At 33.5% G+C, this 26,634-nt stretch overlaps 1 protein-coding gene across 9 annotated transcripts in view; it reads left to right on the forward strand.

The window, feature by feature from the left end:
* The window catches only part of LOC111030074 (potassium voltage-gated channel protein eag-like), a 227,644-nt gene that overhangs the window by 50,390 nt on the left and 150,620 nt on the right, over positions 1-26,634 (forward strand). For all 9 annotated transcript variants that reach the window (XM_022309402.1, XM_022309399.1, XM_022309407.1 and 6 more), the window contains one exon: positions 8,605-8,660. The gene's annotated coding sequence lies outside the window, so the exon portion shown is untranslated. The remainder of the gene's footprint in view (positions 1-8,604; positions 8,661-26,634) is intronic.

The following is a 26,634-nucleotide window of genomic DNA, read 5'->3' on the forward strand; positions in this document are numbered from 1 at the left end:
CAGCTATATAGGTAACGCAAATAAACATAAGCCCGTTTCGCCGGCGTGTCCACGACCTTTGACGTAGGTAGGTATACTGCTGCAGCGCTCGAATTAATTTCGTTTTATTTCGTCCGTTGGGTCACATAATATTATTACACGTGGGTATTGCATATTGTAAAGAAATGCGAGAAGTGCTCGGAAAGTGGGAAATCCTCCCGATGATGCAGTGTAATCATATTATATTTCTTAAATTATTTTGACGTGTTAATATCTGTTAGATGATCAGACCATATTATTTTACGGTTGTAGGCGCATGTATAATATGTGATACGATTTAATCAGATCTAGTATCGAAGGTGTATAATTACAGCGTTCTTGTTTCGTCTGTTCGTTTTCAAACGTAAGTTTTCAATTGTTTTCTCGATGACTTTAAAACAATACGATAATATTATGTAAAAAATGTAAAACTATATTTGTTAGCACTTATCGGAGGTATTACAATGTAGCGTATCAATCGTTACGAAGATATTATACAAGCCATCAAATTCACTTTTAAAATTTCCGAAATGATTATACTTAAAAAGTTATTAAACGTTAAAGTAACCGTGTTTGTAATAGTAATACGGACAAATGGTGGATACTTTGGCTTGTATTTAATAGGTACTCAAAAGTCCATAAGTCTCGTTTTTTGCTATACAACTACCAGGAATTGAACTATTTTCATTTGTTTTGATACAATTAATGATTTTGATTATATTATTGCACAATACTGTCAGTACTTTTTGGAGTATCTTAAATTCTCGTATTTCACTACACCAACACATTTTATCAAATATTAATTATTTTATAAAAATTGACTTTTTAGTAAGTTCAAAAAATTCACCGGCCGGTACCTACGTTCGATTTGTCCCGTCTTTTATCGTTTGCTCTAAAGTTCTTTCGCTACGCTCCACTCGAAGGCTCGTGCGTCGTACATAATAAGTGGCATTTGGTAACTGTCTACAACCAGATGGTAACCATACCGCATACCGCATGTGTGTAATACGTGTGCCATGTATAGTGCGATAAATCTTTGCAATGAGTACACGCGTGTTCGAGCGTGCGCGTGCGCAGAACAGCGGTCGGTCGTGAAATGATATTAGGTGGCGTCCGAGGGACTTGGCAGGTGCACGCTAAACATGGTATTTTAGCCACCGCTGACCTACTACTTCCACTACCACAACGGCACTAACACCACTAAGCGTATAGCGTGTCGATATGTAAAAAAATATAAACGAAATAAAACAAAAAAAAAAAAAAAAAAAAAANAAAAAAAAAAAAAAAAAACAAAGCATACAACACGCCGCCGCCGCCGCCGCCGTCAGTCCGACTGTATCTATTTATAATAATAGTTCCGTCGAAATACGATTCAAGTCTGTATAGTCGTAGTGCGCTCAGCGTCATATTAAATAGATACCTGACGTCAGCGACGGCGGTGGTCGCGAGACCATGAGTGTTTAGGCCAAATAACAAAATGTATTATCCAGAAAAGGTAATTATATCTCGTAATTCGCCTAGATAGGTAGGTACGGACAAAAAAAATATATTACCGTTTAATCAAGATGGACACAAAAAAAATAAAATAATATAAAAGACATTTTTATCTTATATGAAAACTAAACAATATTATACATGATATTACTGTAGACACGTTCTATAAACGTTAACGAACGCCATCAATAAAAAAAAAAAATGTATGATTGTGTTTAACAATTATTTCTGTTTATTAATAAATTGACGTTATCACTAATTAGGCAACCTATTAAAATATATAGTTTCGCTGGTTTTAACTACCTACGCTATACATTTTATGTTTATTTAAATTTTCGAATCTTGGATACTTTTATTAATCTATAGATACTAATATTTTTTTTAAACTATTTAAACATTATGTATTTCAGAGGATATTTTTCTAGAGAATATGTGCTTGTATTATAATAGATAATGTAATCCAGATAAAATATCTAAATAACTATAATATGCACTGTGATCACGAGCCACCTGCGGAGTATCAATTAATGTTAGTTCAAAAATTATATCTTAAAGTCTTAACTGAAATTCATCATCAGTTGAAATGGCGACTGCTGGGCTTAGGGCTGAAGGTTTGTCTCGTACTCTCGTCGCTTACTCCATTTTATTCGCCAAACGTACAACTGTGTAGTGTGACACAATCGAAACATCGTAATAATCACAATCCTAATACAGTCGGCAGAGTACCCGCAAACAATATAAGATGATATAATATAATTAAATAACGCGGAGGTCTTGAATTATTACTATCCGTGGTTATAATACTATCACAGTCGTTTAAAATGTTAACGGCTAGCGATAATCAATAATTATTATGCAGACCGGCAGAAACGGACGAGTGGAACGTATTGCGAGGCGAAGATATTATTGTACAGTTACGATATTATTTAAATCGTGGTGGTAACTTGTAGGTACAGAGGTTTGAAGTACTCACCACTCCCCCAAAAATTGTTTGGACAAAATATGTGTAGGTCATATCATTCAAATTTCAAACATTGTTGCAACTATTTTTGCTGTACGATTTGAAAAGTACCGTAGGTAGGTATATGTTTTATATAAACTTACACAAACAATATTTAATAATGTCTTAAGTTATAATACTAGTTCCGTACATTTTTAAGAAAGTGCATAATATTATGAATATTGTTTTTAGCGCATAATGTAAAACTTAGAACTGCTTATCATCTAAATCAGTTTCGAAACTTTTACTTTGAATTTGATGACGTTTTGATATTTTAGCTCTGTCGTTGGCCCTTATAACATCATCTTTATTTTTTATTTTTTTCACAACATTTTTAAAAAATTATACCTATCAATATTATATTATTCTACACACATTGACCTCATACATTTTGTGTTTGATTTTCGTCTTATATGTTCTTATAATCTAATTAAAATAGTCAAAAATACCTAAAATATTTTTTTCCAATTAAGTTTTTTAGATTTTAGATATATTTTAAACTCAGATTTCTTAGTCCGTTTATTTAAGATGTACAATGCTTTTTTTATAGGCCCTTTGCATTCGAATTATACTACATTTTTTGATTTTTTTAATGCATTATTAGGTCTTTTGAATTACATCCATTACCTGATTGCAATTGCTCGGCTCTAATCTCCATATGTTGATTTTCTATTAAAAATATCGAGACCTCATACCCTCTCACCCCTTAACATTTTTGACTACTTACATTTACGATGGTTGCTTAAAGATAATATTTGTGCATAATTTATTATTGTAGTTAGCAATGGGTATTTATCATGACACGTACAAGTACCACGTACGACGTACCATTTCCACAACGGTTTTAAATGGTAAGGGGAGGAGGGTCTGGACAGGTAATAATTTAGTACGTCGTAATAAAACCAAAATTATTAAAAATCATCAAATTAGATTTTTAAATGCATTCTATTAACCCAAAACATAAATTACAGTCAGACCTTTACATATCATAATCGTTACATCAGCTATATACTAAATAAACTCAATATTTGATCAAACATAATAAAGAACAGCAGTCCTAAAATCATGAATTGAAATCCAGAAGACAACACTTACAAAATAAACACATATCTACAACTTTTTGATAATAGATGTACAACTCAATCTAAGAAAACCGTTGTATTTATTTATTTGTATCATTTTTTTTTTTTTGTTACCTTTAAGAAACTTTGTAGTTAGAATACCAAAAACAAAAAAAAATAAATGCATTTTTTTCGAATTTTTCCATTTCGCTCCCGCAGTACGGTCGTGTTCGACCACGATGATAAAAATCCGTGATATCTATGAATTTAATGCACTATAAAATACCGCTAAATATGCATGCAATAATACACTAAAAAATAGAGAATTATCAAAAAGGTATAAAAATAAATTCCAACATAATTCTACGGAACTATGAAAATAAACTTAATAAAATAACATTACAATATTATGTTTAAGCTTGAAAAGTACGTATGTTTAGTATTTGAAAGGTAGTAATTATTAATGAATGTCTAGTGGGTACTTACATTTATAAGCAAATTTGATACATTTATCATAAAAAAATTAATATATTTAGGTGAAAAACTTTCTATGGTTACCTGTTCGTTTTTGAACTATCAAATATCAAAATCAATTTTGTCAAAAACTGGCTTAGAATAAATATTTGATTTTTCCCTATCGTTTTTCCAATATTATGAAGTAGAGTACTGGGAAACGTTTAAGTACTATAAGTACTTATAAGATTCACTTTCCTTATACAAAAGTTATTGAAGTCGAAGATTGCTGCATTTTTACTGCTTCAAAAGGTGGTTAGAGACTCAAAAATAAAACACACACACACACACATACACACACACACAAGCACATCATTGTAAAATCAATAATATATACTCGTCGTTTCACTGAGAATCTAAATCATATTCATAAATAAAAGTTTCTGTCTTTAACTTTTTGGTCCGTAACAGAAATCGTATGTATTATTGTTTTTAATAAACAATACTTATAGTTTTATACGAGTAGAGCCTAATGGCTTAGGACCATATATGGTTAAACACCATTAGGTTCTATTTAGCATTTTAGATCAATATTAAATAACAATAATGCTCTATTTAGAACCTTTGAGTTCTAAATAATTCTTTGAATAATCCACTTAAACAGTCGATTGTGAGCTTGAATTATAGTACATTACGATCTAATAAACCCTCAGGTATAAAAAGCGGGCTTTAAAAAATAAAGTTATTAATACCTTTTGGTTTAGAACCCACGTAGGTTTTGGTTTTTACTCTTTCAAACGTTTTTTTTTTCAACTACTTTTGATATGATTTTCTTATCATGAATTTTGTACCCAATTACGCGTCAATTCGGTATTATTACTATAGCATTGTGGGTGGTCGTAGTCAAGGTTTCTGCAAGTAGCATAATATCACTCAATTAATATGCGAATACATCATTTAATATGTGAGATGACGAACGCGAGACATAATACGTAATATTACTACCCACCCATACCTATACGAACATTACAAAGAAAAAAATACAACGTTATTAGCGCAGGTGTCTTCTGCCGTCAATGTGTAATAATGTTTTGTAAAATAAAAATATAATATTTTATAATAAATCGTTTCACAGTCTTCGCGAGTTCTCGGAAATAATACCATATTAAAATATTATTTATATAATATTATTCTATTTCATCCAACTCGAAAGATCCCCAGTACTCGGTCCAATTTATACTGTTTTGTTTTTTTTTTTGTAAACTACGAAATAAATAGTTTTTGCAAAACGAAAACAATATGTATTGATTTCATATTTTTATTTCGTAACCGTTGTAAACAAAATTGTATTTGTGAATATTACTACGTAGTCGCTGATAAAGAGAAGACGAGGATATAAACTGAAAAAATACGCTCAATGCACGGAACTGAGCCGATAAAATAATACCGATTGAAATCGAGAACAAGTCGAGCAAGTTTCCTGAAAATAAGGCAAGCCAATGCAGGGGTCGACAAAAGAAGAAATAATACATCGATGGGGATACAATTGATGCTGGGACGGAGAGATAACAATGTCTATACGATAGAACCAAGAGAACAACAACTGGATAGGCATATACAGGAAAATCCCTCCTTGGATCCCACGCAGGACAACCAATGTGGGCGCACAAGGAAAATCATGAAAAAATCAGGATCAATGGACAGCCGCCTAACATGTGGGAGTGGTGCAAGACGAGAGATTTAATTTGTCTTAGTGCACAGACGTTGTACAGGTATATGGTACTATGCAGAAAAAACGTTAACGGAATTAATGACGGAGCAACGAGTTGACAACCTTTTTTGGACGAGGAAATCTGTGTAAGGTTTTAAGAATAATAATTGATATAAAAGTAAACGAAATTCGACAATAGATTGTGCGCCAGACAAACGTTTCCGTTGTCAGTCAACAATTTATTTTTTGTTTGTTTCAAAAATTCATAAGGGTTATTATTAATCAATTTTGTTTCGTTTTTGTTAGCGGATCTGGCGGCCCGTAGGGATTCGACCCCCGGGTCGAAATGGCGGAGAAACGGGCGGCAGATATAAAATAATAAAATAATACGAACAATTTCTTTGACCGAATTTGAATTCGCCAGAGTACAATAATGTCGTCTCAGTATCGTCTTTGTCACAATATGCATACTATATTATTATCATAACAGTGACGTCGTCCTCGATCATCTCTTGCAGCTACGGGGGTATTGTCGTCTCGACCCCCCCCCCCCCCCATAAACTATCGTCCGAACGGTTCTCGATCGATTGAGTATAATTTCATCGGAGAGGGACCCCTTAGCTGACTACTGTTTCACGCGATGGAAATATCACTATCATTATTATTATTGTTATACTCGTAACGGTCGTAATAATAATATTGTTATTAAGCGTTCGTCGCGTAATATATAATATATATATATATAAATATTATTGTGGTATCTGGTTCACCGTTTAATTTAAAAGCGGCTGCTGTCGCATTGTTAAATTGAAAACGAGTCGAGCGAAATGTCGGGGGACGCTTGGAAAGGTGGGTCGGGGGCTCGGCGGTGTTGGGGTGGTCGAAAAACATCCCTCTCGCAGTCCCCCGGAGCCGCCGCCGCCTGTATGGTTATACTGTCGGAGTGGCACACGATGAGTAATGGCGGTGGCGGTGGTGGCGGTGGAGGTGGTGGAGGTGGTTTGTCGGTCGAGGGGGCGGAGGAGTGGCCATCGAGGCGGCTTCGGTTATTTTTTTCGATTACAGTTTTATTGCGCCCGTCGTATAATATAATAATGTACACGTTTATACGGGGACAGAGGTGCTGCGATGGTGGAACGGGCTGCATGGAACGTACGATAAAAATTTGTTATTTTCCAAAAGCGAATAATATATTACATTATTATTATTATTATTATTATTATTACGGTTGTGTTGTATGTTTTTGCAACTCCAGTTCCGGGTGGTATAGGCGGCACGCACATAAATTATTATTCCGATCCGACCGCGGCATCGATCTCCCGCCGCCGCCGCCGCCGCCGCTGTATAATATGATTCAGCTGCAGGTAGGTATATTGGTTTTCACATCAACCGCGGTTCGACCGACTGACGTCCGTTTCGAAGTGGAAATCGACGTATACGAGTATATTTATATTATATATTATGTTGCGTTGTGGACGGATGATGTGACTTAACGTCCTGTTGTAAATTCCAAATGACGCGTGGTCATTAGGGCGATCGACTTTTGCCTTATTTCTGGCCAAAAGAGGAATTCAAACTGACCGACTCCAGACCAACTCATTGTACTCGTACTCTAAAGTCACTGAATTAAGGTCGATCTAGATCTGATGATGTGCTTTAGGCACATAATATATACAACATTATTCGATGATCACGGATCACTTAACCCGACCTAAAGGTCTCTCTCTCCAAGTGGAGCTTGGTCGCGGGTCAACTCAGTTAACATTGAACCAGGGCGTGTTATAATATTATAAGGGCTACTGAAACGGTACAACGATCGTCCTGTAATCGATATGTGTACAGTATCTTGTGAGGTGCATCCCGATCACTTGAAAAATCCCAAGTTTCTTTCGATCCATTATGGGTGTGATCTTCGATGATTGTCAACAAATACAAGTAATAATATTATGGTCTCTGCTACAAATAGTTATACATCACCGACCGCACTCTGTAAGCATTGAGCACGTTATCCACATATAATTGAATACCGCATATTCAATCGATAAAAAACTAAATTCACATTTTGTTGGGGTTATCAATTGGTCGTGGAAATTAGGAATGATGATATCGTTCACGTCGCAGTCATCAATCGGTATCAAATTTAATAGTAGGAAGGCTAGAAGCAGAGAGCAGACCTAATATATCAGAGAGATCCGAATACAGTAGATTTAGCCATGAACTGCTGGAGCCAGTTCGACTACATTCAGTCGCCAGTGAAGACTCTCTGTATTTGGACTAAATTCTGATCAGTTGAATGTGGACTTGAAAAAATATATGAACAATTTTCTATTTTCTGAACTTTCCATTGGTTGGAATATTTTTATACCTACTATGCACGGTGTAATATTTTAAAATTTTTAACAGTTCAATAAACAAATTCTTAGTTAAAGGTTTTTTTTGAATGAATAACGCGTTTGAGTGTTACAGCCTTACAGGTAATATGCCTGCATTGAATCAAGGCGTTTAGGTGAACGCTATGGGTTAGGCGCGTAAGTAAATATTATTGTACGATTGTGAAAAGTGCACATATAGTATATGAACAAAAAAATTATTATTTTTGGGTATTTTCTTCTCGTCCTCTCTTCCTCGTAAAGTGGTTTGATACGAATCGTTCGGTCGGAACTGCTACAAAATACACTGCAGGCACTCAGTTAAATCAGACAGAAAATATATAGTAAAATACAAGATTTCCATACGCTTTCAATATATTCAAAAAAAAAAAAAAAAATCTGTCCATCGTGTGGAGGCAGTTACTATTTGTTAACAAATTGTTTTTTTTTTGGCATGATATTATTTTTGTAATATTTTTTTTCAATTTTTTTTTACAGAAAGTGAGGAAGCCACTTGATCTATTACCGTAACCGGATAAAACAATACAGTACAGGTACGTGCATTTATCAGAATGAAATAAAAACTGTGGTGTTTCAAAAAATAGTAGATTTGTTTATAATATTGCTCATTGAGTAAAAAAAATATGTACAATGAAATCGACTTTTCGAACGATATTGATTTTAAAGAAACAATAAGTGAATGACATTTACAGTATCGAGGACATATTATAGCGATTACACGCACGACGTAGGTATCTACTACCCACACGAATGTATACCTATAATATTATTATATAAGGGTATCTACTACCCACACGAATGTATACCTATAATATTATTATATAAGTGTATCTGAATTGATTTTTTTTATTATTAATGAGTAAATAATATGATTTTCACAAATAAAAATTATGATATTTTAGTTTGTACTGCTTTAGTCGTGATAAAATTCGTTTGAATCACCGTCGTTAATAATATAGTCACAGCCGGTAATAATAATAAAATATTGTCTACATCGTAAATGTACTAAATATCCGAGACCCTCTTGATGCTAAATTATTCTTTGTTATAAACCGCTCGAAGATTTGAACTTCCGTTTCCTATCTTTAATTTTATCTCATACTTGATATTATTGTCGTTTCTAAGCAGTGATGCCAAGTGCACTCAATATAATCATATATTTGATAAGTATATTATATTTTTGATATTAGAATCTTTAACAACAGTTTTATATTGATTGATAACGTAGCATCGTGCACGTTGTTATACGTGTATTCGTACATTATGATGCATGTACGAGTATGTGAGTAGGTAAGTAAACTTACTTCGCAATTCGTTTTTATTTGAGGACAATAAGCAATAAGGCGGACTCGTCGATAAATGTGGACATTGATTAATAGTTTACCCTTGGGCACGATTTTCGAACACGAGTTTCAATCGAACTTATCGAACTTTCAAATAAGGTTTTCGATTAAGACGGACAAATACAGGAAACGTAAAATGCTGTACTCCACACTAGTGGCCAGAGGGGTTGATTTTAATATTTTATGCAGCAAATTGCAATACTACATCTTCAATTTAGGTACTCTCAATATTTGAAATATTATGCTTTTAAGATACATTGTTGTTACTTGATTTTGACATTAATAGTTTTGATAACGCGTGCAACCTGTTTGTTAATACAATAATATGTGTTTGTATCCGCCATCATAATTTATACTGCGTCATTAAAAATATATTTATCAAGAAAAAAAATTGAAATAAATATTTTGAATACCCCTCTCCGATAAAATAATCTGCATGGCAAAGTCTTATACTGTGATGAATTCTATTGTTGGTGCCATATCATACAAATATAATACAATAATATTATACAAAAAGTGGCCGTCTACAATTGTACCTACCTACATTTTTTGAGATCCTGTTAGAGAACAAACTATTAGTACACCTATTAATAAATGCACTACAGTATTAAATATTATAGAAAACTAATTATATTTTAAATACTGTTTCATGGGGAGGGTGCTTCCAATAATATAAGAATAATAATATAACGTATTCGAGCGTATAATGTAAAGTGGTAGTATAAAAGGGATTGAGAATAATTCCCTAAATAAAAAAAGTTGTTGTTTGCGCAACGGGGGGTAGGGGTTGGACAAACTCGATTTGAGTAACAATTGAATTAATTTAAAACAAGAGTCTTGTTATAGTTTGGAAAAAAAATACCAAATACGTTAATAATAAACTACCTATGTAAAAAAAAAAGTTCAAATTAACTTAACCTAAACTTTGTTTGTTAATTCTTTGGAGTCTTAGGGAATAATTATAGTTGTATGTGTTTGTTTAAAGTTTTTCAACAGCAAAAAGTATATATTTTACGTGGCCTAAAAATTATCGTGCTGTGATGCGGATGAAAGGAAAAAAAAACTGAAAACATATAATGGCAATAATGCATTGTATTCTAACTCTGAATTATGACGGACGGGATGATTGTTTAGACCGATTTCGTATTCTTCAGAAATTGTATTGTTCCATAATATTATCTGTTATATTTACATGTTTCGCTGCACCCTTATTTTAATTGATTTAAATAATTTTTGTTTCTAGTTTCGGCACATTTTAAATTATAAATAGTGATTATCATTCGTACTGGTCGTACGTTTATATGCGATTTGGTCGCGCGGCGGGGGATCAACTCATGGAATTAAAACATAAGATACTTGCGAATACAGGTACATAAATGATTCTGAAATTTTAAATTAAAAAAATTATAAATATAATAAAACTATAGGGTCGGCCGTTAAAAAAAAAAAAAAATAATGAGTGTGTGTGTAAGACATACAACACATTTATTGCTCAGACAAAAAAAAAATAACGAAATAAGTTTTCGGTTTTACGAATTGCACATACGTTTTGTAACACTGCAGGTATCGCGTATAATATATTTTATATATACATATTATACAGGTACCTGGATAGAAACCGAAACACGCAAAAAAAGTTTTCCGAGAAAAAGTGTGTCACGGAAAAGTCACCTTGGGCACAGGGTATACGCCGTGTGCATGGTATATCACGTGTGTGCCTTAACATTATTATGGTACAGTTATGTGTATAAATTGTATAAAACAATGGCGGGGCCAGACGATAACAACTCGGCGGCTTTATCGCGGGCTAGCGATCGGTGGGCGGCGTCGTCGCCCGATTATTATAATACTGTACGCAAACAGCTAACGAACTTGCTCCGAAATCGCCGAAATAATAGTTTATAAAAAAAGTATTGTGGGTTTCATGACGTCACGCCTATCTATGTTTAAAGGAAAATAGTAGGTGATAAGAAAAATGTATTAAAATAACATAATATAGGTAGGTAAAGTATTTCCGTCATATTTTAACATAATGTACCTACAGCTAGAAATCTCAGTCTTTTTGTGACACATTTTGAACTCTTCTGTAATACCACGCAGTACCCGTACTTGATTTTTCCAGTATACCAACCATATTTTTTCATCACCAAATAGGTTAATTTGTATCCATTGGCCATAGTCATAGGTCAATACAATTCACAAAGACGTCACTTATTGTTAAGTACGCGATGGTGAATTTTTTCAATCCACTCAAAGCGATGTTTTATGATATTATAATTTAAACTTGTTTCGGCTGACAAAACTAACAAAACCGTGGGATTTGGGATTGACCGAATTTAGTTTTCGACGAATTATGATATTTTCAATGTATTATGTTGTTTCGACTATAATGTTATACAATCGATAAAAAGTAAAATGTTATACTTGTAGTTTAGTTTTCTGTTTTTGCACTCAAAGTTTATGAAAATATACTAAACATGGTTACGGTAGAATTATAGTAAGCTTCTTAAAATACAAAAACACGTCTAAACTAAGTCGTTCTGATTCATTTGACGATTAAACACCATATATTTTTATTTCTAGAACTGCAGTATACGGGATACTATTTTATAATGTTCAATGATGGTTTTATTTCAATAATTTTAGTTTCAATTCGTTGACAATTGAGTTTAAAAAAAAAGTAATTTAAGATGAGCGAGTTTTTGTTCACTCCTTGTCTCTAAGTGATCAGTTGTATATGACATACCTATGGCAAATTTGTTTAGGATATTATTATAATACATTCATTAAAGTCTCACATTAAACGATTAAAAAATGCAACTGTATTGATCGGCAATTCCAATTGTAACACGTTACAGCTTATTAAATTATAAGATTTATAAAATTAGGTTAAGTTATAAGTTATTGCTCCTTTAGGAAAAAAAAACAAAACATTAGTCCACTAAAAAACTTAAAATGAACTTTTACGTTCGTTATAATATTATAATATAATATTTATTTTTACGTTTTCTCTGCACTGCATTTGACATTTTATCGGGGTAAATAAAAATATTATAGCAATTCAAACAACAACCCTTTAGAGGCATAGTTTTTTATTCGGTGGTTTTTTTTTTGTATACATTATTCATGTAATATATATTATAGTAGTTATAATTGTTGTTTATTTGCTTTTTTCTCATCGAAAAAACTACAAAAGTTTCGCTCGACCAATGACCATTATTTTTTCATCGCTATCGATTGGAAATCGAGTCAATATAATCGTACCATACGTTTGTGATATTGTTTTGTATATAATAGCCGTCATGGGGTACAGCCTTTGATACGGCCATTTTTCAAAAAAATGTGGTTTCCCAAGCTCACACGAGTGAAAACTGTATAACTTTTCACCGACTCCAGGTCGGAATTGTTTCCATCCCAAATGGCGATAGACAATGGTCTATATAATAATCTTCATCATCACAATATTCCCATTTACGACGACATACTCACCACAGTTCCACCGCGAAGTGACCTAAATGTGTCGACCCCCCCCCCCTCCCCATGACAGCTGCAATTGTTTCCGTATCTCACAGACTGGAATTTTCGATTTTCGCATATAATTCTAATACACAGGGTGGACGTTCATGAATCGCTCTCTACCATTTATTTTATCGATTGACGATTATTATTTATCAATCCAAATTTTCCAAGGTAGAGTCGTCTTTTATACGGTAAATTTAATACTGCTAGGCAGATGATTTATTTAAAACAATGTATTCAATCTATCCCGTCTATATTTGAATTATAAGGATTTAGTTTCAGAGATGTTTATTTATATGGACCTTGATATTAATACGATATTTTGCCAAAAGTTAAATTATTATTTTAATTTATTTTGATATTTGAAAATATATTGTGTTTTGACCGAACATATATTATTATACCGATTAATTTTCAACCTATACCTGGTTCGATATTAATTTGATAAAAATAAAAATAACTACACTAGAAATGGAATCCATAATAACTCACTCTAACACCTTTAAGTAATAACTATGAAATCTCATATTGAGTGTTTAAGATCTTTGTGCTATAAAAGCAGTAATAAATTAACATCAATTCTTTCAAAAATAATACTTAAATAATTTTTGAGCTTATTATCTGTTATCTAAATTTTTTTTTTCATAATATAGACACATTTCTTTTGCAACGTTTAAAATGTCTCTAATATTATACTCATTGCTTTTGGTATCATTCAAGACTGGAAAAATATTATGAATTAATTGTATTAAGCTTATTTTGCACAATTTCGAAAACGTTGACATTTTTAATGCACTTTTTTCAACGTTTTTTATAAACGAGTGTTTTTACAGTTTTCAGTGCATTAGACGCAAAGCCCCTGCAGGTTGGTATTTTGTCTATACACTTTCCGAAACATTTTTTATGGTAATTAATTCAAATAAAATACATCGTCAATAATTATTATACTTGTGCTATTTTGTGTTCATTTGGGGTGCAGTTTTCAACCGTTTATGGTCGGTACATACCGATTAAAATCTCCATGAAATTTAATTTCTAATATATTTCTTTGCACAATTTGGTAGTAAATGTAACTTCTCGCTTATACGTGTGGTAACTATACAAGAGAACTATTCAAAAATTACTAGGAAAACGTAACAATCGCTAATATTTTGGTGCTACCTTAAATAAAAAATGAGTATGGACGTCAGTCAATTAATCTATAAAGGCGTATTGATACCTCAATAGTCTCACATTCTTCCAAAACTCTCTTAGCAGATAGGCGAACTAGGTATATTCTTAAATTTTTGGATAATAAAAATATTCTCACTGCCTTGCAATACCCTCCGTATTCTTCTGACCTAGCTGGCTCCAAATTATTGTTTTTTCCAAGACTTAGGTCTGCTCAAATATTACCACGAGCAATGTGTATAGCAATTTATAAAAATGAATAAGACAACATAACTTAGAGTTCACACCCGTACATATTTTCTCCGTCTTACACACCTGTAGGATAATGTTATACTAATAATTACAAAGAGAATTGTCATGGCATTGTTGAAGTTATGAAGGATGTATAACCTATTCTAACAATCATCTATAGAAAACCATAAACTGAGTAATTTCAGAAGATTTGTAAATATTGTTTTATTTTGTAAGAAATACAAATCAAACTATATTAAAAAAAAATAACCTTAATTTCGGGACGGTTCGAAAAAACATTTCAAAAATGGTAAGATCTCTATGATACCGTAATCATTGCATCCAGTCTTGCGGAGTGCTCCATGGTACTAATGTCTTAATTTCTTTGACAGAAAACCTACAATATGCGAGATAAAAATTCCTTTGTTTGTTAAAAATAAACTTCCGGTCTTCGAACAGACCTCCTTGTTACAGTTCCTATATTATACCGCGTGCGTCTGCAGTCCTCCGCTTCCGGAGGAGTGTGGTGTAGTCGTAGACGTATTATTATTATTATTATTATTATTATCATCTAGTGCAGGTAGCGCGTACAACAGACGGCCCCTCCTCCCGACTAAATCTTATATATATATATATATACACACGGATACGTACGGTTGGGTGGGCGTGAAATCGGAAATTTACTACCGGACTCTGTGCATTTCCGGGATGACGGAGGCATTTGTACTGCGCGAACAGAGGTACATAATAATATACGGTCGCCTTTTCGGGTTCGACGGGCTTGCCGTGTCCGTCGATCTATCCAACGCGAAGATTTATTATCGTAACGGCAGCGAAGATATATCGTCCGTGCGTATAGTCTGCGATCTCGGCGCCTATCCGTCTCCGTCTCTCCGACCCACCCACCACCCACAAACCGTTCTTCACGCATACCCATACTTGCCCGCAGTATATTATTACGTCATACGTTCGCGGAATGTCCGAGCGATTAAGCGTTTGAATAGGTTTTTGTGGCGGCGCCGAAGACGACGGACGATAATGAGAGATAACCGTCGGAGGGGTGGGTCGAGTTAGTGGGAAAAAATTAGCTCGAGTCCGAGTTGAGTTATGTCGACGTTAAAGTTATAATATATTCAACAAACCACGGCAGCGTTATAATATTACGCCGCTGTTAAGCCCCCAAAACATAAATGTTAAGAAGACATCTTACTCGCGTGTGCGTTGTCTCCGTCTCACACGAGTACGACATGGGAAACTTTTAGGTAAGAACACGACAAGAATGTGATCATATTATGGTTACTCTTACATTTGCATTCGTGGATTTCTATATAACTAAAGTATTATGATCATACCACTGTTATTATATGAAGGAGGCCCTCCTGTGCAAGGCACACAAAACTGGATTGAACACAACATTTCCTGTATAATGTCATCATAACAATATAATGTTGTTAATTAACGAAAATAGACTCAAATATACTCGTTAAACTGCATAAACTAGTCAAAAAAAAAAAGAAAAAACAGGTATCAAAAAGACCAAAACGTCAAAATATGCAGACCAAATTCAAAATAAAAGTTTCAAAAGTACTCGATGAAGAAGAAAGACCCACCCATATGCACCAGTTGCGGTACACAATTGCTATCAATCAAACACATTGTATCCGAATGCCGTTCATTCAAAACGGACAAACGGGAAGCAGGGGTATAAAATATTATGTCGGAAGTTCTCCACCCACATGACACGAGTCACATGAAAACCTTTTTAATTAATACCAATCTTAAAAACAGTTTATAATCTATGATTTGTTTATGTAAATGCTGTATCTTAAGAAATCGTTAACCTTTAAATTTCTCGTATGCCAATAACCATAGACGCCGGGGCTTATTTATTAAATAATAAAAAAAAAAGTTACAACATTTAATTCGTAATTACAAAATTAATTTAAAATTTTTGAGAGGAAAACGATGTATTTCATAAGCTGAAAAATGTTTTTCTCTACAAATTCCGAAGTCTAATGATAATGCATATTATTAATTATTATTTGTAACCTCTGCTAGTTGGTAAAATTTAAAAAAAAAACAATTTTTAATTTTCTTTTTGAGACAAAGTAAGGTTACTGGCGTGCCACTGATACGTCACGTACCTACTGCTGTTACAATACTCTGATATTGTTTTCTACCCATCCTTACACGGATTTATAGTTTCACACTCAGCGCAGTCATTCCTGGTTATAGTGTATAGAATAAGTGAATTAGATGTCTTACAAAGCGTAATCATGTTTATTCATTTGTTTATGCGTGTAATCATTTTTTATTAGCATCCGAACGTAAACAAAAAAAAAAATAAAATACAACGAATAGCTCGTTAAATTAATTAGATTCTCTTATAAAGAGCGAACGGTATCTTATTATTATTACCCCGCAAAGTTTAAATTAAATCGAACTTGTGCGTATCCTTATTGCCACTCTTTCCCTCCCACCTTTCTCCTCGCTGTCCTCTTCGTCATGTTTCCGAAACGCTCACCCTTTCGGTTGTTCAACGAGCTATAGAAAATTAAAAATTAAATCCATTACTCCGCCGTTACATGTAATCATATTATCGTGTTTTTTAAAAAAATTTTATCGGTACCGATATTGTTTGCTTAAAAAAATACAGTTCCTTTTTATTTTTACATCATAGCGATTGACGTCTGTTTTAGGTCTATTACTCAATATTATTATTTACTCGAGAACCGCGTCATATACAACGCGTGTAGGGGAGTAATCCAATTTTTCCGAACAGATATTTTTATTAAGTCGAGCCGCTTGGTTCCCGTTTGCGTTCCGGCCAAATGATCAATTTTCATTTGTAATCGATAATTGATAATATTAAATCATAATATGTAAGTATAATTGGCAGTTAATACAAAATATAAATTAGATAGTGTAAAATATAAATGTTCCTACATTCTAAAGTATATATTATGTACAATAAAATTGCAATAAATTTCTATGTTTGGCGTTGTATTAAATTTCGAAGTGATAATGCAAAGCATAACTTACCACTAAACACGAAAGAAATAACTAATATAGGTACTCGGAAAACTGTATGACTGAGTACATTAATAAGAAACTTACAAGAATTGAATACAATTTGTTTCAAATTTGAAAATAAACAATTTAAAATTGTATATTATATTATGATTTATTTTATTTACTTGTATATGCATAATGTAGCGATGACCGGTTGACTTGCAAATCAATGATTTTAAATGTCGTATATTATATGTATTTATTTTTAGCCCTTGCGACTGCACATTTTCAATCAAACCAGGAAACTCACTCTAAATTTGACAGTCCCCCACAAGCCTGTAAAATCGATAGTGAAAATGTGCGGCAATTAAACGTCAACCAATTCGGGTTACCTTAAATAAAACACATTTTCCAAACAGGAACCGATCCAGCACGCGGGGTCGTGGCTCGGCACCGACCACGTGTGTCAGGTGCACGACAACACCGTCGCTCCGGTTGTTTTGGCTTATCGTGTAATTTATTATTTATTTCGTTCGCCGAACATTGCCAATATGTGCATCCCGGTCGTGTCGCGCACGACAGTATATTATTATAATAGGTGGGTAGAAGACTTCCGCGTTGTTTTTCTAATATCGTATTCTCGCGGTCTCGTGGTTCCGGGAACACCGCTGCACACGCATCAACACGGGGATTTAGGAAGATTTAGTTTATTGTCTGCGAACAGTATTACACGCGATTGTGCCGTACAATATTGTAATGGCGTTGTGCGGTGGCAGAAGAAATTGTTGTTATGAAACCGAATTGCCGCCGGTTACAGCGTTCACCGCATCGTATAATATTATATACCTACTATATTATACCGCGTCAGGTAGATTATAGCCGGTGTGCGCATCGACGCCATTTCTATGATAAAATAATATAACTCTTAAACTTCCCTCGGATTAAACTTTTGTGCATATTATACTGCAGCTATCGTATGCGTTAAATTTTAGTTAATAATACAAAAATCGTTTTCACTATCAGCCGATGTGTACGATACACAATATAATATTATATGACGTATGATGCGAAGCGATAAATGGCGGTTTTACGTTTATCCGAACGACTTTGCTGGCGTCGATGTACAAGGAAAAACATCAATGGCGATTCATTTAACTGGTATGTACACTAATATTAATTATTGTCTGAGTCGATGTTCATGTTTACGAAAATAAAAAAGAATACAACAGTCTATAACATTTTTAATGATTGTATCGAAATGGCAAGGGTTATTCCGAAACATATTATTATGTGGTACGCTCAAAATGTTGGTTATTTAATAGGAAAACAACTAGTTATTCAATATTCCATAGCCATACTATCTATATTCTCGATTTTTTATTAACATTTTGCAAAATTATTTCGACAACCTTAATAAAAAAAAAAAACGTCTTATCGTGAGAGATATTAAAACACAGCTATACATATTTTCGGTTGACAATATATTTGCAAAAAGCATTGGGATGAAGATATAAAAAAAAAAAAAATGTTTTCCTCGAAAAATTGTCAAACGTGATCAGCTATAGTTTAAATCGATTACTCGGTACGAGTTTACGAGCATCGGCCAGGGGGTCCGAAGTGGAGCGGCGAAGGTCCGTCCCGCAAACGATTTCCGAGCGTTCGTCCGTCCGCTGCAGCGGGAAGAGCTCACGCAGAGTTCGGTCTCGACGGCGGCGGTGCGGGCGCTGTTATATAGGTACTTATATAAGTTATACCATATTATTATTTTTACTATACGCGTTTAAACTCTGTTCGAATAATGACGTAAACTCGACGCCACGCTGGACCCAATCGCCTCGTATAATGCTAGTCTCGAGATCTTTATCGGCCGTAATATTACTCTCGGGACGACTACGGTTCATCTCGCGTTGAATTGTCCGTGAAATGACGCCATACGTTTTCCAGAGGACGATAATATCGTTACGTCACACACTGTTCCATCGAACCCATGCAGCGCATGCGCTTATCGCGCGCATACATGATACGGGTGATTTTGGATTTTCATCACGAACCCTCCATGACTTGTAGTATTACATACGTGTCACGATAACAGCGATGTAACGTCCGTTCAAGAATCGAGATGAGATGAAACATTTTTTTTTAATTCTTATATTGAGTACTTCCTACTATTATATTCGTTTGTCAATCCTATTGATTTCGAGCAATCCGTGGGAGACATATTTTGTGGGATGAAAAGGTGATTTACCTCCACTCGGAATATCTTTGTATAATATGTTACAGATTTGTAATATTTGATATTTTAAACTCTTTTTTTATCGCGAATAATATAATTTTTAATGGTACAATTGATACATTTTTTTTTTTAATTCAATTTTTCTTAGTTTTTTTGTTCATTGGACATTTTAAATTCTTAGATAATATCAATAACTATTGTGTTATTAATTTTTTTGCGTATCTAACCTAACCTCAATTTAAAAAAAAAAACATTCATCATTTTTGCATATTAAATATTATGGAGATTATTATTAAGCATTATGCTACGGCAGTACAGCTTCGTCCTATTCGTTTTCATTTTGTTAAGGAAAAAACTATCATTTATAAATCAACTTTTGCAATGTGTAATAACTTTTAAATATGAGAGTATACCTAACGGTATTGGTAAATGTTTTTGCATTTTATGTACCACTGGGAATATTAAATAACCGTCCGAGTTTAGGCGATATTTACCCTACCCGATGTGATAGGGATTTGAAATGGGGTATTCGACTCTCTGTCTATCTCGAGGTAATGTCATCGTCAACCTTGATTTTTCGCCATAGCACGATGGACCTAAAAATTGTTCATGTCCAGTTCACCATCAAGTGTATTATTTTAATACAAAACTGATATGATATATCAAATATAATTATAAGATATATTATAATGAAAACATTTTAGATAAACCTTAAAAATTATTCTTACTAATACAAAAAAAAAATAATCAGAAACTTATAAACACAGTTTTAAATTTAAACATTATTCAAGTTTAATTTTTAAACGAATTTCGATTAAACAATATAAATTATTGGTAAAATAAAAATATGATAAATACATAAAATACATCATTTTTGAGCATTTTTTAAATAAATACTAGTTCAAACACGAAAAAAGGCCAATTATTTTGTAATTCTTAACAACATTATCGAATTATTTTAAAAATGTATTTTAAATAAACAGTTTTTTTAAAATAAAAACACGACAATTTTTCACTGTAGTAAATTAGATTGTATAAATAAATCATACTTACACCTTCAGAGTATTTCAAAACAATGTTCAGGAAATTGTATCCCGTGTGTTGGATGGTTTTGGTTTTCAGATAACATAATATCTGTATTATTTTTAAAATTGCTCGACAACTACAGTGGTATTTATATAATACATCTGTACTGCAGGCATTCCGTCATCCATAGCATGATTATATTATGATTTTTCCATGTGTAACGTATTTAATATATTCCCTATCGGAAAATGCAGTGGGCTTTTTTTATAAACATCGGTTTATTTGTTGGTGAACTAGGAAGTAACTGTGAATTTATACTAATTCACAGCCTAAAAAAATACAATTTATACGGTATTTCATGCCGAAGATTTTGCATGTGACTACATTGACATCGAAATAAACGAAAAATAAAACACCCCGATAACCAAAAATATTTTTGCTTTTTTAAACTATAACTAAAATTACTGATAATACTTGTATATTATTTGTTGCCAATGGCCATAGTTGCCGAGGCTTAGTAAAAAAAAAAAAAATTCTTTTATATGTGCTGTATAGAAATAAATATCAATATCATAAATAAACTGTGTGACTGCGACCAATTATATAGACGTCTAATTTGCGTTTTTTCTTCACCTTTTACAGTCTAAGTATTAATTTAGTTTTCCCGAATTACTATTGTTTTCTTTTTTATCAGCATTCAATAAAAAAAACGTCGCATTTGGCGACGTGGGTCGATCACCGATTACTCGTATGCATATAAAGCCACTAGGTGTGTAGTGATTTATTTTACGCCCACATGATGTCATAATAATAATAAATAATAATATAGGTCAGAGCAGACCGCTGCTACGCGTCTGCACTTATCTCACTGGAATACAAGACCATTCTTTTACAGCTACATAATATGAAATACGAGGAGTTTTAAAATAATCTTTTTCTCAAATTTCCAAGAACGTTGTTCTACGTTTTTCATCAATTAACGGTACCAATGCATTCTTAAAATCGCAGGTTACTGCAGCAAGACGAAGAAGTTTCACAAGACGTTTTACCAACCATCTAAAAGTGCACTTCGTAATATCTGCAGCGGAACATGCAGTGGCCTTTTCTCGAGTAAGTCACCCTGTTGTAATCGAATGAAGTTTTTTTCAATTTTAGCGCGATTTTTATTTTTTTCTGACACGGAGACACCTACTTATTTTTTTCTGAAAAAAATGTCGACCTCCTCATTTCATATTTCCTGATCTGTGCCTGTATATCTTCGACACAAGCAATAGGTGGGCGAAAAAATATAAAGGTAAAACCCATATACCTATAAATAAATAAATACTCTTGACATACAAACGAGGCGTCGATGCTTTTCCAATCTCTGTGTACAGGCTATTCCGTCTCCACCAACTCCCTCTCCGCAGGCAAGCGACGAATACAAAGTACGAAACACTAGATCGCAATAGCCTTCTAGGGCCAGGTCAATTTATAAATGTGTGTGTGTGTGTGTGTGTGTGTGTGTGTGTGTGTGTGTGTGTGTGTGTGTGTGTGTGTGTGTGTGTGTAAGAGCACTGTGCGTAATGGGTACCTATGCGTTACGTCGTTTCAGCATCAGAGTCGTATCGAATAATATATTATACATGTAATATACTGGTATCTATGTATACGGTGTGGCCGAGAGATAAAATTTAAAACAGAAAACGCAACTTAGAAATCAATACAATAATAGGGGTGTAATAGAGTCGTTATTACCGCGAGAAGAAACAAAAATCCATTACCGATCCGGCGTAGCAGCTGCAGGTGCCGGTATGGTACCTGCCAGTGATATATTATTTATTGTGGAGGGGGGGGGGAGGCTGATGTGGCTGCAGGAATTGCTATAATTGCAGTTCACTGTCTCGAGAAATACGGATTCTACGTAATCAGTGGCACTTGATACATTTTGTATTGAGGACAAAACATTATTTTTATTCTAAGCGAACGGGCGGATCGATGAAAAAAGAAAAAAAAAACAGTTATCCACAGTAACTGTGCACGTTGTATTATTATGTTTGGTTATGCCGATAACGTATGTATATAGAACAACTCGGTATAGTTTTAATCTGATAAGGTGCAGTCACCGACAAAAACGAACCTCAGAGCCGCTGCCCAGTGTCCAGACATAATAATATATCTTTTTTTACTGTCATTTCGTGCGCGACGCAATAATCTTATTGCGTTGTCCACTTTGGCGAACGGTTTCTCCCCACGCAAAATTAAATATTATATCATCATCTCTTTTGGTTTCCGTTCGGTCTGCGGTACATTTTAATCGACACGTCATATTATTGTTATTACAGTTTAAATATATTCAGAGCGGAGTAAACGAGATAATACACTCACATAATAATTATTGTGGGACTAGGTGACCGAGTGGTCTGACTCTTCCGCTGCGACGCAGCCGGTCGCGGTTCGATCCTCGGCCACCGGGCGGCATTTTTCTCCGGACAAGTCGCGGTGACCGGAGAGCAAGTGCTGCCATACCCCACCCCCGGGGCATGGCAGAAACCTACGGGTGCCCCATTCGAAATTCTGCCAAAACAAACACACACGTGTTCCCCCTACCGTTCCAAAAAACCTACAAACCATCAATACAAAAACCTACAGTACCTACTAATAGCTAATGGCCACAGTTGCCGGGCTCAGGATCAATTAAAAAAAAAAAAAAAAATTATTGTATTATTAATTAAATCGTCGTATTTTATATCTAATTATCGTGTAATTTTTCATCCGTTTAAAGAAGGTATTTACTATTTTTCTTAAAATCTTGTGCCGCCGTGTTGATTAATTATTTTAATTTTCAGTATCGCTGGTGCGTAGGTCGCCAAGTTTTTTGTCAGCCAGAAATGTTGTTGAGAAAATCATGCTTATAACGGAAAAAAAAATGAACTCGAGTATAATAAGCTAATTGGAAAGCGTAATTTTTATCAACTTTTATACTATTATAATTACCCCCCNNCCCGTTTCATTTTTTTTTTATTTCACTTATAAAACCTAGTTGGAATATTATTCATTAACAATCGTCCCGAGGCGACCGTTCGTGGTGTGCATATATAATTATTACAACGGTGTACGGCAAGATAATAATTATAATAATAATAATAATAATAATAATGTGAACAGCAGAAGACACGATAAAGGCTGGATGAGGTGGCGGGTGAACGGAAAATGGCCTGGGGCGGGCTGAAAATGGCAGCTCAACTTGAGTACCTATTATTGTTATCCGACAATATTATAAATAATATCGTAGAAGAGACAGATTTAACAATCAGTGGTGATTTGTAAAAACTGGCTAAGTGAATCCATCGAGACCGCTGATCGACGGAAAACGTAAATCGTCATAAAAGAAAAAAACTTAAAACATGCGCATTAAAAAAAACATGTTACATAGTATTGTTATAATTATTTTCGGGTATCGGTGCAGGTTTTTCCGATTTTTTGCAATTTTATCCTATACAATTTGAAAATTTAATTTACTATATTATCTTAATAACACTTTTGCACTAATCTAATGGTGTGTTGATAAGGTTTGTTATACCGACAAAAATTACTTCGCAGGAAAAGCTACTCTCCTGTATTGTAGAATATTCGGATACCGTTAGTTTTTTTTTATTTAAAAGAAGAGAACATTTCTCAGGAAATGAAGCCCGAATTTTAACTATGTACTTTAAATAGTGCTAGAAAAAGAATAAATATTGTGCATTATTCAAATTCCATGGCTTAGGGTCTATAGTTATAATCTTGTAATTCTTGCTTTCATTCTACATGCAAAATGTTTTCTTCTTTTAAATAAAAAAATTAACGAAATCAAACTATGTAATTATACAGAGCGTAAGGGTTTTTTCGTAGAACATGTTTTCGTATCAAAAAATTTGCAGGCTCCGTCGCCTTTAAGAATATTAATCTCGATGTCTTTTGAATCACAGGAAAAATGAAGCCATACTGGGTGGAACACGCCTAGTAATACAACTCACTATCAATTAAATTGGTTTTTATTCTCATCATAGTATAGTTAAGAAATCTGTAGATTATTTAACTCGCTCATTTATGTCGAAACTATGCGCGTCTTAAGATCTTAGACCATTTTAAACTATGGATGGAGTCATGGAGTGTGTTAAATCAATACAAAAAAAAAATGTGGCCGATATCAGCCATTCAAGTCACCGAATTTTCGATATGAGCGTGCGCGATGCAACTTCTCTCATATTTCCCCAGAGATGATTGTTATCAATTCATCATATTGTGTTTTTAAATCTGAAAACAAATAACAAAATATTAAAATACTTATTATAATAATATAAGTATAAACATCGAACAAAGATGGTAAAGTATAAGATAATTATGCGATAGTAGATAAACAACGGATATTTATGCGAGTAGTTGCACATCAAACACTTAATTCGGAGAATTGTCGCTAATGTCGTCGAAAAAATAATACTTTTTTCCAACATCCATAGTGTGTCTAGGACTAAGGTCTAAGACGTCGTCCCCGCAATTGTTTTATCTTCGTCTCACATATGTAGGACATAAAGCAAATTTTCCTTCACCAGTTTCAACATGGAGCTGTTAGTTTTGATACTATAGTGAATTTGAGCTATTAATAAAATTGTAGAAAAAAAAACTACCTGTGTTTTATAGATCTGTTTTTTCGCATAATTTTAATTTTTCAGTGAGTTATGAGTGTGTAAAATTTTTAAGATTTGAAAGTCCTCATAATTCTTTTAAAAACTAAAATAACGTAAAAACTGATCGAAAAAACACAGATAATGTTCGAACCTAAAGTTTGATAACATTTCAATTCACTCAAATATCGAAACCGGTGAACGGAAATGTGGTAAGTCCTACGCGTGTAAGACGGAGACAACACTATGTGGGTACGACGTCCTCTTAATCGACAATTTGGTGCCATTTCTGCGGGGGCTGAATACCAAATTTTTTTGCACCCATGCCAAACCCGAACACTACTCTCGCCAATTGCCTAATTTCCAAAATCACGCTTTGTGTCCTATACTTATATTACTTTGTATTAAGCACGAAGTGCAATATTTTAATATTATCTACCTACCTACCTACCTTATATAGGCTATAACTATTGACGTACATGACTGGTGTGTTTCGTGTTGTGACAAATCTGTTTAATTTATTATAAACGGATTGCCTATTAACAATTAATATTTTACTTCACATTTATTTACTGAAGGCTTCACAACAATTGAGGTATTTTATGTGTTAAAGTATACATAATTCTAAAAATAATTTTTATTCGACATTTTTAAGAAAAACAATTACAAATTTAATAGGGTATAATTTGTATCATGGTTTTGTTGCTATTTAAATAATATTATTGCAAATATGAAAGTAAGTTGTATATTGTAAATTGTAAGTACATTGTATATTGTATTGATGTTAAGCCCACCATAAAAACTAATTTGTAGATTCGAAAATCAATAACAGTCCATAATAATATTATATTATAATAACTCAGAATTTCATTTCTCAAAAATATTCTAGTTCTAAGTGATGCTTGCGAGGAAAGGATCCATGTATTTTTTATGACCTATTATGTTAAGTTAAATATTTTAGCTAGACATCTGTGGGATTCAACGAAATATTTTATTACAATTCTAGGGACAAAATCCAAAAATGTGAACCCGTCATTTTCTTGTACATGTAAATACATGCTAATTAGTTTTTGAATATATTTTAATAATTCAAACTATGAATCGCCATTATGACGTACTGAATATTGTTAGAATGAGTAGTGGTTTATGTCTAGAAATTATTTCTTGAAATTAGGCTAAACATTTTGAGAATATTCATGTGCATCACAAATTACAAAATAATATACGACGAAGAGCGAATTTTTGAGTTTAATATTTATCGAACTACAAAAAAATAATACCGAAATCGTTTGAAGAAAAGTCGTTAGGAACATTATGGCTAAAAATG

Source organism: Myzus persicae, unplaced genomic scaffold (assembly GCF_001856785.1).
Source record: "Myzus persicae strain clone G006 unplaced genomic scaffold, MPER_G0061.0, whole genome shotgun sequence".
NCBI lineage: Eukaryota > Metazoa > Arthropoda > Insecta > Hemiptera > Aphididae > Myzus > Myzus persicae.